Here is a 22988-nt window from a genome sequence, read left to right as displayed (position 1 = left end):
TGCTTGTTGGCTCTGCAACACTTGTTGGTCTCCAGGCTTCACTGAACTTCACTTCATTGAGAGAACGTCTCCTAGCATTCCTGCTGGTCCCTCCTGCTGACTCATACTGATTCTGCTAAGGCCTGACTGTTCCTGCTAGGTTGTTCCTGCTGCTATCCCGACACTGGTGAACTGGACTCGTGTCTCTGTAAAGTATTTGCTAGCAAGTGTGCTGATTTCCTGACAATGTAGATGGGACTCGCTTCAAAGGACCATTTCTCAACAGGTCCACTTCCCTATCATAATAACCTTTCTTTTCTACCACCTCTGGTGGGTGGTAGGCTAGAAGGGATCATCTCTACAAGAGATGGAGCCCATTCCCAACATGGCTTGGGTGGACAAAAACCTGAGAGTAGATGGGCTAGTAACCTGGGCAAAAACCAAACACTATTGTTCTACTAAAGGAATTCGGCAGTTAAATGACTCCCAATGATTCTGCTACACTCACAGATCAGTGCCTTCCTCCTTACCCAGCCATCATCAGAGAAGCTTGCTCCTCAGCAGACAAATGCAGAGATCTGCAGACAGACAATGGAGCCCTCCATCCTAAATGGAATGTCTCCATCAAACCCCTCTCTTCAGGGCTCAGTGAACCTTGTGGAAAAAGTGTAAAGATTTTAAGAGCCAGAGGGGATGGAGGAGACCAAGGAGAGACGGCCCTTCTAATCACAGCATGACTGAGAAACATATGAGCTCACAGAGACTTTGGCAGCACAGAGCCTGCACAGGTCTCTACCAGGTGAGGTCAAGAGCTGGGAAAAGTGGGCACAGGCCCTCACCCAGAGCTCAGGGGCTAGCTCCAAATGATAATCCCTCATAAATGAAAACTTAATTTTTCCCAAAGGAGTCTCACTGGGGATACAAATCATTCTCTTTTTTTCTTCTTTCTTTCTTTTTTTTTTTTTTTGTAGCTGGGGACCGAACCCAGGGCCTTGCGTTTGCTAGGCAAGCGCACTACCACTGAGCTAAATCCCCAACCTGATACAAATCATTCTTAAGAGCAGTCTTCAGGCCCAGCAGTAGATGCCCAGCACAAAATGACTTCAATGACATCTTTAGAGGTTCCTTGTCTCATGTTTAGTCATTTATTTTTATTTTTTATTTTTATTTTTTATTTTTTTAATCTTACAGATCCCTTGGGTATGTATTGTAGTTTCTGGTTCTATGTTCTTGTAGGTCCCTGTGTGTATGCACATGTGTCTCTGAGTCTACACATCTACATGTATTTCTTGTGCTTTTTCTTTGGCCCATTTGTCAGTTTTGTCCTATTCCAACTTGTTTATTTTGGTGTATCTTATTTTTTATTATATTACTATTCTTTGGATGTCTATTTGTTTTCTAAGGAGAGACAGAAGGGTGTGGGTTAGGATGAGAGGGGTGATAGGGTGGATCTCAGAGGAGTTAGGGCAAGGGAATCCTTATTCAGAGTATATTGTATGAAAAAAATCTATTTTCAGTAAAAGAAAAATAGAAAAAAAAAGAGAAAGAAAGAAAATCCTCACAGGATGCCAGGCTGGTTGTCCTTTTAGCTACTTCCAGATGTGATCAAGTTGACAATCAAGATTAGCCATCACACCAGGCCCCCAAGTACACATTTAGAAACTCTTACCTGGATAGCATCCTCAACTGACCAATCTGATCCTTCATGGATTTAGTCTCAGTAGCCTTCCATTACAGTTTTCCCAGAAAGTCCTTCTTTTCATTCACCGCTCTGTCTGTTGTTCTAGTAAGGCAATAACTCTCAATGTTACAGCCAGCAACCAAGGGGAGATTTAATCTTAGCTCTTTGCTATATCACATTAAAGTAAACCTGGAGGAGCCATCTGTCTTAACCTCTCCTGAGAATTTGTTTGCTCTCAATGAATTATTTTAAATACAAGTAGGCCAGCAGATGGGGCTTAGAGTTACTTAATTGAACAAAGACATATTCATCTTGACATAACTTGTTGCATTTAAGTATGTATTGTATAATTAAGTAAGAGGTCTAGGAATTTTGAAAAGGTTGATAATTTTGATATGAACCCTAAATGCATCTTTGCGTATTCTATAGAGCAAAAACACATTTTCCCACTTGCTACTTATTCAACTTATCTTCTACTTCTTTTGCCCCCACTTCTTTTGAAGCTATTCAGTAGTCAGTAAAGTGAGATGAGCAGTTAAAAAAAGAAATAAATATTGAGGAAACGGTAACTTGCTGGATGCTGGAGCTCAATGTCGAGTTATACGTTAGCCCCACTCTCATCTTGACTTTGTCATTTTTCTTACATCAATAAATGGAGTTCTTTCTCTCTAATAATTGTTGCAATAGCATAGTAATTGTATTTTTCACAGGGCTGTATTGCTTTTTGACGTATCTACAAAGCAATTTCTCAATGCTATAATGACCAAAATTGCAGAGCTAATTTCTATTCCAGTGTATGGTGCAAGCTAGCTCTATATTTGTGTGTCTGTCAATTTTGCATCCCATAGCAATTCAGAGAGTGGCAATGGCTGAATGGAGCCCTTCTGAATCTATACACATTTTAGGACCTACTGGAACAAATTAAGCACAGGCCTAAATTCCGAGTCTAGAATTCAGGAAAAAATTATTCTAACCCAGACCAATCAAAGCAATTGTTTGAGGCGCCCCACTATTCAGGTAAAGTTGCATTTGTACAGCATCATCCTGTCTGGTCCACTGTCCTCAGCTAAAATATGGATGCTAGCCAGCTGAACGTGGCAGACACAATTTTGTGTTACCATTCAGCTGACAAGGGCACCCCTATTATTTCTTCCAGTCGTGGACCTATTTACTATGCTACTGGCATGGGGGAAAAAAAGAGGCTTTCGCCCAGTTTCTTTTGACCCTGAGAATGGATCAAACAATCCTAAAAGCCCTGTCAAAATAGTAATTTATATGTAAATTATACACATATGAAGACAGATGAGAACGCAGAATAAAGCCTAATCCTATAGCATTTGAAATTGAAACTGATCACTAGAAGGATTCTGCTATCCCAGTCATCTTGGTTATGTGACACACTACAGTCAGCTGAAAGCCCGGGCTATTTGTCAAATAGGTTACAGAGATAGAACGTAGAGGGTATATGCATAAATGTATATGCATGCATACGTCTCAAGCATCTTTCCAAAACAAAATCTTCGATCCTTTCATATCCAGCACCCCCCATCCACTACTGGTACACATTGTCCCTTTCTACATACAGGAAATGCCCCAACAGAAATGAATGCTTATATCAGTCTCTCCTCTACTCTTTCAGTTCAACGTGCCCTTTGCTCCATTGAGTCCGTCTTTAAAACATGACTACACCTCCCCATTTGCTAAATTTTCCAGTTTCTCGTTCCCATGTTTCTTGACATTTCAGTCAGATTTCCTACCTATTATATCCACATGTGTACTTGTTAAGGAATTAAGTGGTGATTAGCCACAAGAATACAGGAAGAAAATGCCAACTCTGCCCATGTGTCTTTATTTTTAAGATGAAAAACTAAATTCACTTGGCTAATAGCTCTTAGATCGCTAAGCTATGGTGCTCTAACTTGACCATCACATTTTGAGCCACAATTACAAAGTATATTCCAAATATCCAGAGAGAAGGGTAGGATCCTCAGACCCAGAGAGTTCAGAGTGAGCACCAGCTCACAGTTTTAAAGGATGCACTGTGGTTTTTCCGGGCTAATCAATGGGTTAGTAGATTATGTTATCTATCTTAATCAAAAATGTTAATTAATTATCATTAATTAATTAATTAAAGGAAGATAAATGGCCTTTAAAATTGACTCCTGTAATGAAATATCAAATAAACACTTTATCTGGCTCTGGAGTAAATTATTTGGCTCCAAAGTTGATGATAAACTTGTACTACGTCTCACAACTGGGACTGGAGAGATGGCTTAGCAGTTAGGAGCATTGGCTGCAATTCCAGAGGACGTGAGTTCAATTCCCAGTGCCCACACGGTAGCTCACAGCTGTCTGTAACTCAAGTTCCAGTGGATCTGATTCTCTCGCACAGACCTTCAGGAAAACAGACACCAGAGCACATAAAAAGATAAATTTTAAAAAAGAGTCTCACAACCTAGTGAAGTCTGAGAATAATTAGAATAACAGGTCAATTCTGCAAATAAATAAGATGCATCAAAATCAGGCCTTCTTTCATCACGATAGTTTGCTCATAATTTCGAGTTCAGGGCAAAGTGAGCAGAAGATAAACATTTCCCACATACCCTCTTCTTACGTTCTGTCATTTGAACCATCCTGCCAGAATAGAACATGGGTTACAATTGGTGACCAGAAATCATCGTTATCATCATCATCATCATCATCATCATCATCATCATCATCATCATCACCATCATCATCATCATCATCATCACCATTCCCAATGTCCTTCACTCCTCCATCCTCAATAAGCCCAAGAAACCACTGATCTGTTTTCCCATCTCTCTATTTTTGCCTTTCCCAGAATGACAAACAATTTGACCCAGGTATAATGGCACATACCGGCATCTGAGCACTTGGGAGACGGACGACCACCTAGGGAAGATGAGGATTTCAGGCTACTCTTGATTTCAGAAAGAAGAGCAACAGAAAGTTGAAATCATACGATATGTAGGTCTGCATGTCGTGGTGACAGAATCTTATGGAATCCACGCTAGTCTCGAACTCACCGTGACTCAATATGTACTTGATAATTACCTTGAACTTTTGATCCTCCTTCTTCTACCTCCCAAATCCTAGCGTTACAGGCATGACCACTCATTCCTGCCTTATGTGGTGCTGGGCTTTGAACCCAGGGCTTCATGCACAACAAGAAAGCACTCTATCATCTGAGCCACGTCCCCAGCCTCAGCGTGTGGACCTTTTATAATGGTTTCTTTCACATAGCTATGTGTGTTTAAGTGTCTCTCACTGATGTCAATGACTTGATAGCTCACCCCCTTTCTAGAACAAAATATTGTGCTTTCTTTTTGTTAAACCATAGTCTATTTCTCCATTTATCTACTCCAGGACATCTAAGTTCTGGTAATATAAATAAGCTGAAAAAATTACTCATAAATTTTTGACGTGCCTCCTTATTTTCAATGATTCTTATTTTATCATCTCTAATCATATTCTTAGCAGAGATTGTTAGAAATGCTGCAAGTTGGTCAACACCATGAATGTAGCATCTTTCTATTGCTACATAGTTGCTTAAATTGTGGGGTCACCAGCTTAGCAGTTGGCATCGATGCCTGACCAGTGCATCCCTATCAACAAGAGCAATTGTTAATTTAACGGCAAAACAGAAGTGTCCCAAAAATATTAGTTTTATAGTTACTGTTTACTTATATAATAAGAACAAGGGTCAAGTTTGCTGTTATTAATGTAGTTTCGGGGGCTAGGAGGTGCTGGACACAAAATATATTTGTTCAGTGTATATTCTTAAATACATCAGTATGCTGAGGGTTAGTTATTAGATATCAGAACTAACATTTTTTGCACCTTGTGCTTTGTTTCTTCATTTGAGCTAATTTATACATTATGTTTTTATGTTGTTTTATGTTTTACCAATTATATTTTTATATCTTAGTGATTCTTACAATGAGAACAGGATAACTTGGAACATTTGTGTACCCCGTCACACAAGCACAAATCATAATGCAAACTAGTGGAAAAAATTCTGAAAAGAAACTCAATCTCAAAGGAATACTTTAATTTTCAATTATATTAGTCCAAGTAAATAAAAAAATTAGAAAAGGGAAATAAGTAATAAAAAGAAACGGTATTCCCCTGTAAACAAAATAGTATATGCCCATAAGACACTTTTTTCCACCTTTATTAAATTGGGTATTTCTTCTTTACATTTCAAATGTTATTCCCTTTCCCAGTTTTCAGGCCAACATCTCCCTAACCCTTCCCCCTTCCCTTCTATATGGATGTTCCCCTCTCCATCCTCCCCCCATTACCGCCATCCCCCCAGAACCAAGGGCTTCCCCTTCCACTGGTGCTCTTACTAGGATATTCATTGCTACCTATGAGGTCAGAGTCCAGGGTCAGTCCATGTATAGTCTTTAGGTAGTGGCTTAGTCCCTGGAAGCTCTGGTTGCTTGGCATTGTTGTACATATGGGGTCTCGAGCCCCTTCAAGCTCTTCCAGTTCTTTCTCTGATTCCTTCAACGGGGGTCCTATTCTCAGTTCAGTGGTTTGCTGCTGGCATTCGCCTCTGTATCTGCTGTATTCTGGCTGTGTCTCTCGGGAGAGATCTACATCAGGCTCCTGTCGGTCTGCACTTCTTTGCTTCATCCATCTTGTCTAATTGGGTGGCTGTATATGTATGGGCCACATGTGGGGCAGGCTCTGAATGGGTGTTCCTTCAGTCTCTATTCTAAACTATGCCTCCCTATCCCCTCCTAAGGGTATTCTTGTTCCCCTTCTAAAGGAGTGAAGCATCTGTATTTTAGTCGTCCTTCTTGAGTTTCATGTGTTCTAGACATCTAGGGTAATTCGAGCATTTGGGCTAATATCTACTTATCAATGAATGTATACCCTGTGTGTTTTTCTGTGATTGGGTTACCTCACTTAGGATGATATTTTCCAGTTCCATCCATTTGCCTACGAATTTCATAAAGTCATTGATAGCTGCGTAGTATTCCATTGTGTAGATGTACCACATTTTCTATATCCATTCCTCTGTTGAAGGGCATCTGGGTTCTTTCCAGCTTCTGGCTATTATAAATAAGACTGCTATGAACATAGTGGAGCATGTGTCTTTGTTATATGTTGGAGCATGTTTTGGGTATATGCCCAAGAGAGGTATAGCTGGGTCCTCAGGTAGTGCAATGTCCAATTTTCTGAGGAACCTCCAGAATGATTTCCAGAATGGTTGTACCAGTCTACAATTCCACCAACAATGGAGAAGTGTTCCTCTTTCTCCACATCCTCGCCAGCATCTGCTGTCACCTGAGTTTTTGATCTTAGCCATTCTCACTGGTGTGAGGTGAAATCTCAGGGTTGTTTTGATTTGCATTTCCCTTATGACTAAAGATGTTGAACATTTCTTCAGGTGTTTCTCAGCCATTCGGCATTCCTCAGCTGTGAATTCTTTGTTTAGCTCTGAACCCCATTTTTTTTCTTTTCTTTTCTCTTTTTCAGAGCTGGGGACTGAACCCAGGGCCTTGCGCTTGCTAGGCAAGCGCTCTATCACTGAGCCAAATCCCCTGAACCCCGTTTTTTAATAGGGTTATTTGTCTCCCTGCAGTCTAACTTCGTGAGTTCTTTGTATATTTTGGATATAAGGCCTCTATCAGTTGTAGGATTGGTAAAGATCTTTTCCCGATCTTTGGTTGCCGTTTTGTCCTAACAACAGTGTCCTTTGCCTTACAGAAGCTTTGCAGTTTTATGAGATCCTATTTGTCGATTCTTGATCTTAGAGCATAAGCCATTGGTGTTTTGTTCAGGAAATTTTCTCCAGTGCCCATGTGTTTGAGATTCTTCCCCACTTTTTCTTCTATTAGTTTGAGTGTATCTGGTTTGATGTGGAGGTCCTTGACCCACTTGGACTTAAGCTTTGTACACGGTGATAAGCATGGATCGATCTTCATTCTTCTACATGCTGACCTCCAGTTGAACCAGAACCATTTGCTGAAAATGCTATCTTTTTTCCATTGGATGGTTTTGGCTCCTTTGTCAAAAATCAAGTGACCATAGGTGTGTGGGTTCATTTCTGGGTCTTCAATTCTGTTCCATTGGTCTATCTGTCTGTCTCTGTACCAATACCATGCAGTTTTTATCAATATTGCTCTGTAATACTGCTTGAGTTCAGGGATAGTGATTCCCCCTGAAGTCCTTTTATTGTTGAGGATAGTTTTAGCTATCCTGGGTTTTTTGTTATTCCAGATGAATTTGCAAATTGTTCTGTCTAACTCTATGAAGAATTGGGTTGGAATTTTGATGGGGATTGCATTGAATCTGTAGATCGCTTTTGGTAAAATGGCCATTTTTACTATATTAATCCTGCCAATCCATGAGCATGGGAGATCTTTCCGTCTTCTGAAATCTTCTTCAATTCTTTCTTCAGAGGCTTGAAGTTCTTTTCATACAGATCTTTCACTTGCTTGGTTAAAGTCACACCGAGGTATTTTATATTATTTTATATTATGAAGGGTGTCATTTCCCTACTTTCTCTCTCAGCTTGTTTCTCTTTTGTGTAGAGGAAGGCTACTGATTTATGTGAGTTAATCTTGTACCCAGCCACTTTGCTGAAGGTGTCTATCAGGTTTAGTAGTTCTATGGTGGAACTTTCGGACACTTTATACTGCATTATGTTGGAGATAGCAGCATGCATGGTATGTTTTGAGCAGATTCCCCCGCCCCCCACGGGAGATTTCTCCAGTCTATTAGAGATTCCTTCACTGAACCCTCCTAACTTCACGTTCTGTGATATGAGTAACATTCTCCACTGCTCTGATCCATGTCACCTGCTTGTCACCCTATAGATTTTGACCATTGCAAATCTTCCCAATCTCTGATTTAGACCACACCACATGCTGACCTGTCATGGCTTGCCATCCTGAGGTACCGACTTTCTTTTCATAGGAACACTGACAATTCCTATGTTCTATTAAAGCATCGGGCCAATGTGTCTGCCATGATAGCACTGACTGCAGCATCTCTGCCAGGTCTGAGGCAATCGAAGCATTGATTCTCGTGCTTCACTGAGGTCATGCACAAAGTCTGCAACAAGATCCTAATCACCATCTGTAGGAAAATTTTCTCCCAAAATCTTTCTTGCTATTCTGACCTCTGTCTGTATCTTTTACCAGATCACAGGATCCAAGAGCCATTGATATGTTTCTCAACATTGCTCCTTATGATTTGTGAATGTGGGGCTCTAATTTACACTTCCTGCCAAGTGCAATTGCATCAATGCCCTTTCCAAAGTCAACTAAAACAAAAAGAATTAGCACAGTATTTTTGGATGAAAGGGAAACCCACAAGTCCAACCATAGCACACAATAGACCTCCAAAGGCACAGTCTGGCATCTTCAAATATAAGAAAGAAAAAGGGGGAAGGAAAAGGAAGTAACAAAATAAGTAATAGCCAAATAATCAGAGCCTGGAATGAATGGTACCCACCCCTAATGGGTAACTCCATTCAAGAAATGATTTGGACCGAATCACTCAGTGAATCCTCCACAGTAACAGCATGGAGAGAAAGAGCCACAGCCTGAATACAGGCGTTCCTCTCCACTGGTGAAGAAAACAGTGAGAAAAGGTGAAAGAAAAAATAAAGAAGAAAACACCATCTGTACCATCTGGGCTGAAAACTTACAATGGCCAAGCTCAATTAAAACACAGGCAGCATAGAGACCATTGATACGACCCACGTAGCTGACATTCCTGAGGCATGTGGCAGAGGAGGGAGAATGGAAAACAGATCTGGGCACAGAAATAGAACACAATCTGTCTATTTTTTTTAAGTCTATAAAAAGGTTCCGGCGCAAAGAAGAGCTCAAATGAGAGATTATATCTTAGCATTTGCAAGAGGAATTTCCTCCCTCAGTGAAAGCGAGGGAGTTAAATGCATTTAATAAACCCTGTTAGTGTTTCAAGAAATTTTAGGAAGTCGGAAGCCCACTTGTTTGACCAAAGAAAACAGGATAGTTTGAAGAGTGAATGCCTGATGTTTTCATTATGTTATTTCTTGCTCTAAAATGACGGACATGAGTTTCACATCTTTATACTCCAAACATTCTAAAACTTTCTAACATACTTTGAAATTCAGCAAGTAAAATGTCTGAGAAGGTTCTGTAGATAGCTTTGTCTTACTATAGGATACTATTTTTAAACTCTTGGTATGCAAACAAAAAGTATTCTAATTTTTAAAAAAAACATGTTTAAACTTAGTGCTTTTTAATTTGAAAGCTTGTGGAAATTTATAGTGATTTTTATGACTTCTACAATTAATAAATACAGTCAAGGAACAATTTCTTATCTTTAGGAACTATCAGACTATTAAAGTCAATTCTGAAGTAAATTGAACTTAGGATCAGAGTTTAAAATAACAACACTACGAGGTTAATAAAATTTTAATTTCATTTTTAATGAAAATATTCAATTTCTGATAATACTATTATTTACAGAAAAAGCAAATATTTTTGGCTTACACTTCCATATCCCTGTTCATCTTTAAAGAAAGTCAGGACAGGAACTCAAGCATGGCAGGGTCTGGAAGGCAGGAGCTGATGCAGAGCCCATGGAGGGTGTTGCTTCCTACAGCTTGCTCAGTTTGTTTTCTTATAGAACCATCCTACTTACATCTAAACAGGTCGATATGGTTTGTGTTGGTAAGACTTTCCCATGAGCACCTGTAAACCCCACTCCCACATTTCCTGGTCTGCTTTATCAAATTAGCCTCTGGTATCACTGAGGCTGAGGAACCTGTTTGCACGAAACACTGACTTACAGACTGCTGCTCAAGAGAGACCAGTCTACCGGCACTGCAATAATCATATTTATGTGAAATTTCTTTCAAACCTATGGCTTGCAGCAGGCCGAGGAAGGAAAAGGAATCCGTGGGTTACCCAAAAGCCTTTGATTTAGATCAAAGTCTCAAGAATTACTAAGTCCGATTTAAGTTTTTATAGTTTCATATTCCCAAGCCTTTCGCTAAAAATGTTTTGTTTCTCCTAAAACACTGCTGTACATTTGTAGGTTTATCTTGCTTGCAGGTTTGGTTTTTCTGGAAGTGTGAGTAATAAAGAATAATCACTATGCCCACAGGCCGATTGACAAGGTTTGTTCTCAACTTCCTTACTTGTTCTATTTTTAATAATTTAATTTTTTTAATTTACTTTCTTTTTTTACTTTTCACTTTATATCACTCTAACTGCCCCCTTCCTGGTCACCCCATCCTTCAATCCTTCCCCTATCTCTCCTTCCCCTTCTCCTCTGAGTCCATGGAGGCCCCCTTGGATATCACCCCCCATCCTGGCACTTCAAGTCTCTACAATACTAGGCGCTTTCTCTCCCACTGAGGCCAGACAATGCAGCAACTTTTTCGATAACCCCCATTCCAGTTGTTCAGGACCCACATGGAAGTCAGGCTACACATCTGCTAAGTATGAGTGGGGAGGCCTAGGTCCAGCCTATGTGTGTTCTTTGGTTGATGGTTCAGACTCTGAGAGTTCTAAGAGCCCAGGTCTTCCTGTGGAGTTTCTATCTCCTTTTGGATCTGTAATCCTTTCTCCTATTCATCCATAAGAGTCCCCAAGTTCAATCCACTGTTTGGCTGTGGGTGTCTGTATCTGTCTGAGTCAGCTGCTGGGTAGAGCCTCTCAGAGAACAGCATACTCCTGTCTGCAAGCATAACAGAGCATCATTAATAGTGTTGGGGATTGGTGCTTGCCCATGAGATGGGTCTCAGGTTGGGTCGGTTATTGGTTGGCCATTCCCTCAGTCTCTGCTCCATCCCCAATGCCTGTATTGCTTGTAGACCAGATAAATTTTGAGTGGAAAGTTTTGTGCATGGGTTGGTATCTCTATTGTTCCACTGGGGTTCCTGTCTGAATATAGAAGGTGGCCTCTTCAGGTTCCATATCCCCAGTGCAGTGAGTCACAGCTAAGGCCATCCCCATTGATTCTTGGGTGCCTTCCTTATCCCAGGTCTCTTTCTCATCCTGAAGATTCCCCCCAACTCCTCACCCCTGTCAGTCGAGATTTTCATTCATCTTCATTACCATCTAACCATCTCTCATGCCCTTCCCCACACCTGATCTTGAATCCCCCATGTCCCTCCTATCCACCCTACCTCCCAGTTCCCTCCTGCCATCTGCCTCTTATGACTATTCTATTGCCCCTTTTAAGTGAGAATCAAGCTTCCTCTCTTGGGCCTTCCTTCTTATTTAGCTTCTTTGGGTCCATGGAGTATAACGATACCTGTATTTTATGGCTAATATCCACTTATAAGTGAGTACATCCCATGCATGTATTGACAATATTTTAATCTAACAAAAATATGAACAGTTATGACTTAACAGGCAAACTTTCACACCAGGTGTAACAGCCTATGTACTTCTTTGCATATGTGTGAGCAAGGTATTCCGTAGTCTTTTTAACTGTGAGTCTTTTAGGCCCCACTCCAGCCCCTATAAAACATTTAATGGAATTTACACAAGTTTGGGATTCATAACGTGGGGAATTGTGAAGCGTATGCTGTGCCTGGTAAAATTACTTGACGCTTTCTTCTCTGCGATTTTAAAAATCAGTGGAAAGCTTGTGTAGAGTTGGCCATGATAGGTATTCTAGGCATAGCTTGAGTTCACGTGGCATCACCTTTAGCTGTTCCAGACTCTCTCATCGCTCTCCACCAATCCCCGCCTTAACGACGTTGCCAGGATTGCTAACTCACCTCGTAACTCCATCCAGCTCCAGGTCCCTCGCACGCTCTATCAGTAAGATCAGGACGCTAGCTCATGCCAGCTGGGAGACTCCATCTGTTGTTAGTTTTGGTTTGCATGATGCAGATGATTCTTTCAAAAACATTAGAACAGTAACTGGTTCGTTTCCCCCATGTGAGTCAGTGACTCGTTATTTCCCTTTTGTGTTTCACTGCAGCTGATGGTGGATGTCATGTTTTGCATATGCTTGGCCCAGGGAGTTGCACTATTAGGAGGTGTAGCCATGTTGGAGTAGGTGGGTCACTGTGGGTGTGGACCTTTTTTCTTTAATTCTTTTTTTTACTGGGCTTTTTTAATTTACATTTCATATCCCCTTTCCCGGTTTCCTGTCAGGGCATGAGCTTTAATGCCCTCATTATATAAGTATATAAGCGGCTCTGTCCAGAGAGTCAGGTAGACCAACTGCTGATCTCCCACTCTCCCTCCTTTCTTCCAACCCCAACCCCTCAGTCTCATCCTCAGCTCTGTAGCAGCGGCCCACCTGATTTGGTCTCTCCTTCCTTCATTCTCCCACCTCCAGTGACTCATGCATATCCTTTCCTAACATTTCCTTCCCCTATTCCAACCCTGGACTGCAGCAGGCATTCCCTGGGTACCTGAAGGCCACACCAGCCAGGGAAACAGGCACTCTAACTGCATGTTTTCCCTGCTCCCTCCTCTTCTCCAAATCCAATCCCCCAATCTCACCCCCAATTCGGTAGCAGACCGCCTGTTGAGGCCTCCCTCTCCACTCTCCCCACATCTCCAGTGGATCGCACCAGCAGGCATCCCTGGGAGCACTCCAGCAAGAGGAAAGTAACTAATACAGGCATTAATACAGACTAACACCTGACTTCTCAACGGAGACTCTAAGATCCAGAAGGGCCGGACAGATATTCTACAAATTCTAAGAGACCAGAGATGGCAGTTAAGACTACTATTCTCAGAAAAATATTCAATAGCAATAGATGAAGAAAATAAGACACTCCGTTTAAAAAACAAATTTAACACTATCCGTAGACATATTTTTACAGCCTACTCTAGTAAGGGTTCAACCTCCCCTCTAGCCCACCACCCACCAGAAGTAGTGGGAAAGAATGGTTATTAGGATTTGGGGAAGTGGACCTGTTTAGAAATAGTTCTTTGGGACGATTCCAATCTTCATTGTTCTCAGTGCAGCCCACTAGGCAGACATCACACATGAATGAATCAGCAAGGGCAGTAAATCTAGAAGAAACTGCAAGGCGCACCAGCTGGCCTGGGTCTGTGGAAGCGGCAAGAAGCTGCAAGAGCCTCACGAGAAGCTTTTTGGGTGCATTTCTCTCTATGAAGTCACCACAGTCAAAGTTCAGCAATGTAAGGCGAACCAACACACGTTTCATCAACAAAGAATAGAGGCGGAGCAAAGCAAGCCAATGCTTGAGCTCCCACTGCCCGAGGGGTCGTAGCTAAATTCCTCGGAAACACCACGCATCCTTTCATGTGTTTGCTTCAGGAAAACATTCTTTCACCTGTGTCTGCTTAAGCAAAGCATCCTTTCACCTGTGTGCCCCAGCAAACCATCATTTGGCATAACTGCCTTTCCCACAAAAAAAAAAAAAAAAAAAAAAAAAAAAAGTAAGTTTCCATTTCAGTATCAATCTATGATATATAGAGGGAAACTTTTTTCCTGAAGAGGTTAGCTGTATCAAAAACAAAACAAAAACAAAAAACAAAAAAAAAAACCCACAAAAAAATAAATAACATCAGACAAATCAAAACAAGGGCAAAAATCCACATCTCAACAACAAATGAAGGAACTCGACATACTCTGCTAATTAATATCGCTCGATATCAGTGGTCTCAATTCTCAAATAAAAAGATATGCATACAGACTAACAGAATGGATTAAAAGAAGAAAGATCCATCCTTCTGCTCCATCTAAGAAACACACCTTAACATCAAGGACAGACATCACCTCAGGGTAAAGGTTGGAAAAAATATTTCCAGCAAATGGAGCACAGAAGCAAGCTGAGGTAGCCATTTTAATATCTGACAAAATAGACTTCCAGCCAAAACTAATCAGAAAAGATAGTGAAGGACACTACACACTCATCAAAGAAAAAATAAACTCATATTTTAAATCTTCTTCAAATTTTCAATATGCTCACAAGAGAACAGAATGAATACTTTGATCTATAATCACAGGAAAATATCAAGGGGCAGAGATATTAGGCAAATGTAAAAGCTGAGCTTGGAAACCAATTCATTTTTTCTTTTTATTTTTGTCTTTAGAAACAAATTCTTACAGTGCCTAGGTGATTACATGAGGTTGAGTAGTTCACAGTAAACTAGGAGCTGAATTTTTATTTATGAACTAATATGAATCCATCAACATATTTTACCCTGCAACTAAAAATGTGTCAAAAGGGAAAAACTGTTCCAAATTACATCTTGAAAGCTGAGTGAGATCTGCATTCCGTATTATGGTTACAAAGTGAATACACAGAAAATCCAAAGCAGTACCACCACCTCCAGCGAGAACGAAGAGCGAATGGCTCGCTTCTCCTCTCACACACACACCTATCCAATTTTCTTTTCCATTGTTAGTCTCTGTATCCCATTACAGTGCAATCAATGTAATGAATGCTGAGACAAAAAAATAAAATAAAAATAAAAATGAAGCAAGCTTTGCTCACACAGATACTTACAACACATCAGAGAGAATTTGCTTTTATTAAATTAGCCATAGGAGGTTTTTTTTATTACTTCTCTTTTGCAAGAGAAATATCCAAATAAAATAAAATTCAGCTTTTAACAACTAAATATCATACTTACAGCTAAAGCACATACTTACAGTATAGACCTAATACTATATGGGTACGACTTTTGATACAATGTAACCTTTAGTTTTCAATTAAAAGTGAAAATTGCCTTAGATTTGGGCTACTTGGATTTCTCTACAACTGAAAATGATACTAAAATTGCGCTATACTCAAGTGTGTGTAATAAAAGAAATTATGAACTCAGCCAGCTTAATGGTGTATCATTCAGGATTTTTTTTTCTGATTGGTTTATTGCTACTATTAATAACCCCATTAACCAAGACACCAACCAAAAGCTAAATATAACCTATATATTAAAACAGGAAAAACTCTGAAGTCATGTGGAACTGATTTTTTTATTAATCATTTTATTCATTTACATCTCAAATGATAGTGCCCTTTCTGATTTCCCCTCCACAAACGCCCCATCTCATCCCCCCTCCCCCTCCCCTTTACCTCTATGAGGGTGCTCCTCCACCCACTTACCCACTCCCACCTAGCGTCCCCTATGTGAAACTGATTTTTTAACCCAGCAAAATCAGTTGATATTAAGATGATCTCAAGCAAATTGCTTGGTCCCAGCTATAATGAAAGATGATGAGAGCCGGTCTATCTACCGACAGAAGGAAGGAATGGGGCACTCTTGTTCTGTGTACAGCAGGTACTTAATTGTCAGTGTCGTTGTTAGCATTGTTAGTACTGCTGTTACGCTGCAGCTTCATAAAGCTGACATTTTACTCACAGAAAGGAATAACAACCAAGGACACTTCTCTTTCAATACACGGTCCTACAGTAGCTTTTTAAATGTTTTCAGTACTGATTTGTTTGTTCACTCAGCAAACATTTAGTCAATTACAACGCTATGTCCGCCGATATTCTTTTAAATGTCACCCAATAGTAAAAGAAACAAAATACCCTGTGCTGGTGGAATTTAGACCCTGACAGGGGTGTTCAATGTGAAAGGCTGAGTGAAACATAAAGTGAACTAAATACGAACGGAAGCTGAAGAGATAGGGCAAAGCACTGTACTTGAGGGTTGCAACCCGTCCTCTGCTGGCATCTACTGAGTAGTGTCGTTCAAGCAAAGGTACCAGAGAAAGCCAGGTAAAGCGGTTAGCTCGAATAGCTCGTGCTTCGTTTTGAAGGAAATTACAGTCACGTGATCAAAGTAAAGCCAGGAAGATTTAAGGGGCTGGATAAAAGTTACTTATACATGAAATGGGCTCTTCAAAGATGGTGCCCAGAGGCACCCAGCGGCCGTCATACCGCGTCATAGGCTTTCCTACAATACAGTCTCTTAACAAAACTAAGCTGTCTCGAATCAGTGCCAGTAGGATCGTTTCCTTTAGGCCAAGAAGGTTAGAAAACGCCGAAGTCCACATGTGATGTGCGCCCAGGCAGACCTTGCGAGCTTCGTGCTGTAAAATCTAAGTCCTTATAAGAGTGTCTAAGACAAAGCTCGTCAGCAGGGCCTACGGCAGCTTTGTGTGTGCGAAGTGTGTCCATGACAGCATAAAGGGGCTTTCCTTATTAGAAGCAGAAGACTGGGGAAAGTGGTGAAGGCACAACCACAGAGTCAGGGAATGAAATAAATATGGCACTTTTTAAAAAATTAAAAGAAAAACATACTAAACACATCCATGACTTTTTTAGAACAATGCAGTTGAGGCTGCTGAGAAGGGAACTATTATAAATGTGTGAAATGGGGGAAAGGTATTGATATTTATATTCCATTTTGGATAAATAATATTTTTCAGAAAATATTTGACATACATGCAAGCTTTGAGATGGTCAACTATATTCATTATAGAAAATGGACATCCTGGAACTATATATTCTAACAGCATATAACTATGGGACTCATCAGGAGTTGATTGTGTAGAGCACAGTATCTTAAACTATGGGTCATAATCCACATGACTGAATGAGGGTGTCATGAAAATTTAGCAACAATAAAAGCTGTCTGGATGCACAGAGGTTTAAAATCCATTCCAAATCAATTGCATAATGAATTCTAAGTGCATCTGACCACAATCAACCGTGTGGTATCACGAAACTGCACCGTGGTTTTGTTCTACACATGCAAAACATACATGTTCACCACATACGCCATCTGAACATATGATGCCTGAAACACTCGTCCATGTTTGAATGTTATCATGAATTCCAGTGCTTCTTCTTACTGTGCACTCAAAGTTGTCTGACGTCATGAAAAGCATAATGATTTAATCACAGAAAACAAAGACTCCAAATATTTTTCTATCATTCATCATCATTTAAGTAAAATCAGTATATCTGGGGTTTGCATTGTATTGGAATGTTTGACCTTAAAAATTACTCTTTAACCTAAGTTTCCAAAGAAAAAATTTTTAATGAATTTTGGCTTAGGATTAAGACAAAATTTTCAACCATTTCTGAAATGGCCCAAAATATAATTCTGCTGTTTTGTCATACATGTTTTTGTGAAGCAGTATATTCAAGACTGACAATTATAAAATCAAAATATCAATCAACTCTAAAAATGTTGAAACTGATCCAAACCAGGAAATATCAAACATTCACCCAAGATATAATTATTTATGTAAAAATAAATAAGCACATCATCTCATTCCTATGCAAATTCAATTTTTAATGCATGAAAAATAATGTGCATACCAGAGAATTGGTTTAAAATACACTTTTTGTGATTATTATCAGTAAATGTCTTATTTGCATATACATTTTACATAACGAAGCTGTGATATGGAAAAATTAAGAGGTTCATAGAATAAGAAAAGAGGATTAAATTATATAGGCAAGGAATATGGAGGTAATAGGGAAAATTAGAATTCATTGTCCGAGAAGACAAGAGAAGGAGATTAGTGTTGCTTGGTGATTTTGATGAGTCAGTATCCTCAGTCAGAGAGGTGCCCATTGGCTTTAACTACAAATGACCTTTGGCTTGCAATGGGCTAACATCCCAACAAGTTAAAGTTATCAATAACCTCAGTAAGATAAGCTGCATTGAAGTAGTGCGATCAAAAGCAGATCCTGTGACTTAAACAGAAACTGAGGCAGCAACCATGGAGAGTTCCCATGGAATCTCACTGAGAAGGAACAATATTGGCGGCAATGGAAAGGAATGTAAATCAGAAAGGGCTTGGTGGTGGCAGTTGCTTCTGTCACTTTTACAATGATAGAAGTCCCCTCCTGTTGGGTACTGATAAAGGTGTAATCAATAAGGAAAGCTGGTGATGTAGAAGAGAGCCTGTGAGAGTAATTAATTTGAGCTCTGAGAAAAATGAGTGATAGATGGTGAAAGGCAGACCAATAATGAGATGGAAAAGTACCGTGTGCTGGTCAGACGTTCGCTAGCAGCGTGCACGGCAATAGACTCTCCTAAGAATTCCCTCTCATTATTTCCAACTCCACGGTGACATACAAAACAACACCAATAGCTCAGATTCTTGTTCAGTGTGTGGGAGAAAATAGAATTAGGTAAGAGATGATCCATTTCGTAGAGCGAGAAAGTAACATTAATGTGGGGATAGAGTAAATCACCTGCAGTATGAGAGTTCAATAGGAATTAAGTGATCAAAAATTCAAATTATAATTATGAATTGATACACCAAGTGTGGTATATATGTATAGCTCTAAACTGAAATAAAATTCTGACATACGAGGGAACCTTGGAAACATTATACCAAGTGAAATAAACAAGTTACAGAAAGATGAGCCCTCTGGCTCCATTTACATGAGGAACTTAGAGGTCAAATTCATAGAGATAGGTAGCAGAAAATATGATTGCTGGGAGCTACAGATGAAGGATGGATGGAAGGTTATTATTCAACAGGAGTTTAAAATTGGGAAGGTGAAAACTCCACAAATAGTAGGAATGCTTACAATACCAAACTCTTACACTGGTAGATTTTATATTATATTTTGAAATTTTTAAAGTGGTTTGTCAAACTAAAAACAAAAAAGGGGGGGGGGAATTGGATTGTGTGTGGGTAGATTAAACGATCCTGTACAGTAGATGAATTTCTTGAGGTATCAGCATCCCTGACTTCAAATTCTACCTCAATGCAATTGTAATAAAAACTGCATGGTATTGGTACAGAAAGAGACAGGTTCATCAGTGAAATCTAATCAAAGACCCAGAAATAAACCCACACATCCGGGACACTTGATTTTTGACACAATGGATAAACGAAAGCATCTTCAACAAATGATGCTGGTCTAACTGGATACCTGCATGTAGAAGAATGCAAATCAATCCACAGTTATCACTCTGTACAAAACTCAGGTCCAAGTGGATCAAAGACCTCAACATAAGAGCAGATACATTGAATCTAATAAAACAGAAAGTGGAGAATATCTTGAACTTGTCGGTACAGGACACAACTTCCTGGAGAGAACACCAGTGGGTCATGCACTAAGTTCAACAATTAACAAATGGGACCTCATGAAACTGAAAAGCTTCTGTAAGTCAAAGGACACTGTCAATAGAATAAAACGACATCCAGCAGATTGGGAAAAGATCACTAACCCTGCATCTGACAGAGGGCTAATGTCTTAGTCAGGGTTTCTATTCCTGCACAAACATCATGATCAAGAAGCAATTTGGGAAGAAAAGCGTTTATTCAGCTCACACTTCCACATTGCTGTTCATCACCAAAGGAAGTCAGAACAGGAACTCAAGCAGGTCAGGAAGCAGGAGCTGATGCAGAGGCCATGGAGGGATGTTACTTACTAGTTTGCTTCCCCTGGCTTGCTCAGCTTGCTTTCTTACAGAACCCAAGACTGCAGACAGGGACGGCACCACCCACAACGGGCTGGGTCCTCCCACCTTGACCACTACTTGAGAAAATGCCTTACAGCTGGGTCCCATCAAGGCATTTCCACAACTGAGGCTCCTTTTCTGTGATAACTCCAGCTTGTTTCAAGTTGACACACAAAACCAGCCAGAACAGCAAATATCCAAAATATATAAAGAACTCAAGAAATTAGACACCAACAATACAAATAACCCGATCAAAAAATGGGGCACAGAGCTCAACAGAGAATTCTCAACAGAGGAATTTCAAATGGCTGGGAAGCACCTAAAGAAATGTTCAGCATCCTTAGTCATCAAGAAAGTGCAAATCGGTGAGAGAGAGACCCAACCCCCTGGTCAGGTGGGCACTCCTGAGGCTGCAGAGCGGAAGAGACCACCAACACTGCTCACCCCTGCCCACATCCCTGGCCCAAGAGGAAACTGTATAAGGCCTCTGGGCTCCCGTGGGGGAGGGCCCAGGAGAGGCAGGACACCTGCCTGAGACACCTCCGGAACCTGAAAGAAACAGACCGGATAGCAGCAGCTCTCTGCTCCCAGACCCGGTGAGAGAGAAACCCAACCGCCTGGTCAGGTGGGCACTCCTGAGGCTGCAGAGCGGAAGAGACCACCAACACTGCTCACCCCTGCCCACATCCCTGGCCCAAGAGGAAACTGTATAAGGCCTCTGGGCTCCCGTGGGGGAGGGCCCAGGAGCGGCAGGACCCCGCCGGACCCTGAAGGAAACAGACCGGATAAACAGTTCTCTGCACCCAAATCCCGTGGGAGGGAGAGCTAAACCTTCAGAGAGGCGGACAAGCCTGGGAAACCAGAAGAGACTGCTCCCTGCACACACATCTCGGACGCCAGAGGAAAAAGGCAAAGACCATCTGGAACCCTGGTGCACTGAAGCTCCCGGAAGGGGCGGCACAGGTCTTCCTGGTTGCTGCCCCTGCAGAGAGCCCCTGGGCAGCACCCCACGAGCAAACCTGAGCCTCGGGACCACAGGTAAGACCAAATTTTCTGCTGCAAGAAAGCTGCCTGGTGACCTCAAGACACAGGCCCACAGGAACAGCTGAAGACCTGTAGAGAGGAAAAACTACACGCCCGAAAGGAGAACACTCTGTCCCCATAACTGACTGAAAGAAAGGAAAACAGGTCTACAGCACTCCTGACACACAGGCTTATAGGACAGTCTAGCCACTGTCAGAAACAGCAGAACAAAGTAACACTAGAGATAATCTGATGGCGAGAGGCAAGCGCAGGAACCCAAGCAACAGAAACCAAGACTACATGCCATCATCGGAGCCCAATTCTCCCACCAAAACAAACATGGAATATCCAAACACACCAGAAAAGCAAGATCTAGTTTCAAAATCATATTTGATCATGATGCTGGAGGACTTCAAGAAAGACATGAACACACTTAGGGAAGCACAGGAAAACATTAATAAACAAGTAAAAGCCTACAGAGAGGAATCACAAAAATCCCTGAAAGAATTCCAGGAAAACACAATCAAACAGTTGAAGGAATTAAAAATGGAAATAGAAGCAATCAAGAAAGAACACATGGAAACAACCCTGGATATAGAAAACCAAAAGAAGAGACAAGGAGCTGTAGATACAAGCTTCACCAACAGAATACAAGAGATGGAAGAGAGAATCTCAGGAGCAGAAGATTCCATAGAAATCATTGACTCAACTGTCAAAGATAATGTAAAGCGGAAAAAGCTACTGGTCCAAAACATACAGGAAATCCAGGACTCAATGAGAAGATCAAACCTAAGGATAATAGGTATAGAAGAGAGTGAAGACTCCCAGCTCAAAGGACCAGTAAATATCTTCAACAAAATCATAGAAGAAATCTTCCCTAACCTAAAAAAAGAGATACCCATAGACATACAAGAAGCCTACAGAACTCCAAATAGATTGGACCAGAAAAGAAACACCTCCCGTCACATAATTGTCAAAACACCAAACGCACAAAATAAAGAAAGAATATTAAAAGCAGTAAGGGAAAAAGGTCAAGTAACATATAAAGGGAGACCTATCAGAATCACACCAGACTTCTCGCCAGAAACTATGAAGGCCAGAAGATCCTGGACTGATGTCATACAGACACTAAGAGAAAACAAATGCCAGCCCAGGTTACTGTATCCAGCAAAACTCTCAATTAACATTGATGGAGAAACCAAGATATTCCATGACAAAACCAAATTTACACAATATCTTTCTACAAATCCAGCACTACAAAGGATAATAAATGGTAAAGCCCAACATAAGGAGGCAAGCTATACCCTAGAAGAAGCAAGAAACTAATCGTCTTGGCAACAAAACAAAGAGAATGAAAGCACACAAACATAACCTCACATCCAAATATGAATATAACGGGAAGCAATAATCACTATTCCTTAATATCTCTCAATATCAATGGCCTCAACTCCCCAATAAAAAGACATAGATTAACAAACTGGATACGCAACGAGGACCCTGCATTCTGCTGCCTACAGGAAACACACCTCAGAGACAAAGACAGACACTACCTCAGAGTGAAAGGCTGGAAAACAACTTTCCAAGCAAATGGTCAGAAGAAGCAAGCTGGAGTAGCCATTCTAATATCAAATAAAATCAATTTCCAACTAAAAGTCATCAAAAAAGATAAGGAAGGACACTTCATATTCATCAAAGGAAAAATCAACCAAGATGAACTCTCAATCCTAAATATCTATGCCCCAAATACAAGGGCACCTACATACGTAAAAGAAACCTTACTAAAGCTCAAAACACACATTGCACCTCACACAATAATAGTGGGAGATTTCAACACCCCACTCTCATCAATGGACAGATCATGGAAACAGAAATTAAACAGTGATGTCGACAGATTAAGAGAAGTCATGAGCCAAATGGACTTAACAGATATTTATAGAACATTC

The 22988-nt window shown here is 40.6% G+C and overlaps 1 long non-coding RNA gene across 1 annotated transcript in view; it reads right to left on the bottom strand.

The window, feature by feature from the left end:
* LOC148003858 (uncharacterized) overlaps positions 1-22988 on the bottom strand; it is a 167546-nt gene that overhangs the window by 49583 nt on the left and 94975 nt on the right. The window contains exon 2 of the long non-coding RNA XR_015629761.1: positions 1631-1762. This is a non-coding gene — a long non-coding RNA (uncharacterized LOC148003858). The remainder of the gene's footprint in view (positions 1-1630; positions 1763-22988) is intronic.

Source organism: Rattus norvegicus, chromosome 9, assembly GCF_021556685.1.
Source record: "Rattus norvegicus strain SHRSP/BbbUtx chromosome 9, alternate assembly SHRSP_T2T, whole genome shotgun sequence".
Taxonomy (NCBI): domain Eukaryota; kingdom Metazoa; phylum Chordata; class Mammalia; order Rodentia; family Muridae; genus Rattus; species Rattus norvegicus.
This window is presented reverse-complemented; position numbering and strand designations above follow the sequence as displayed.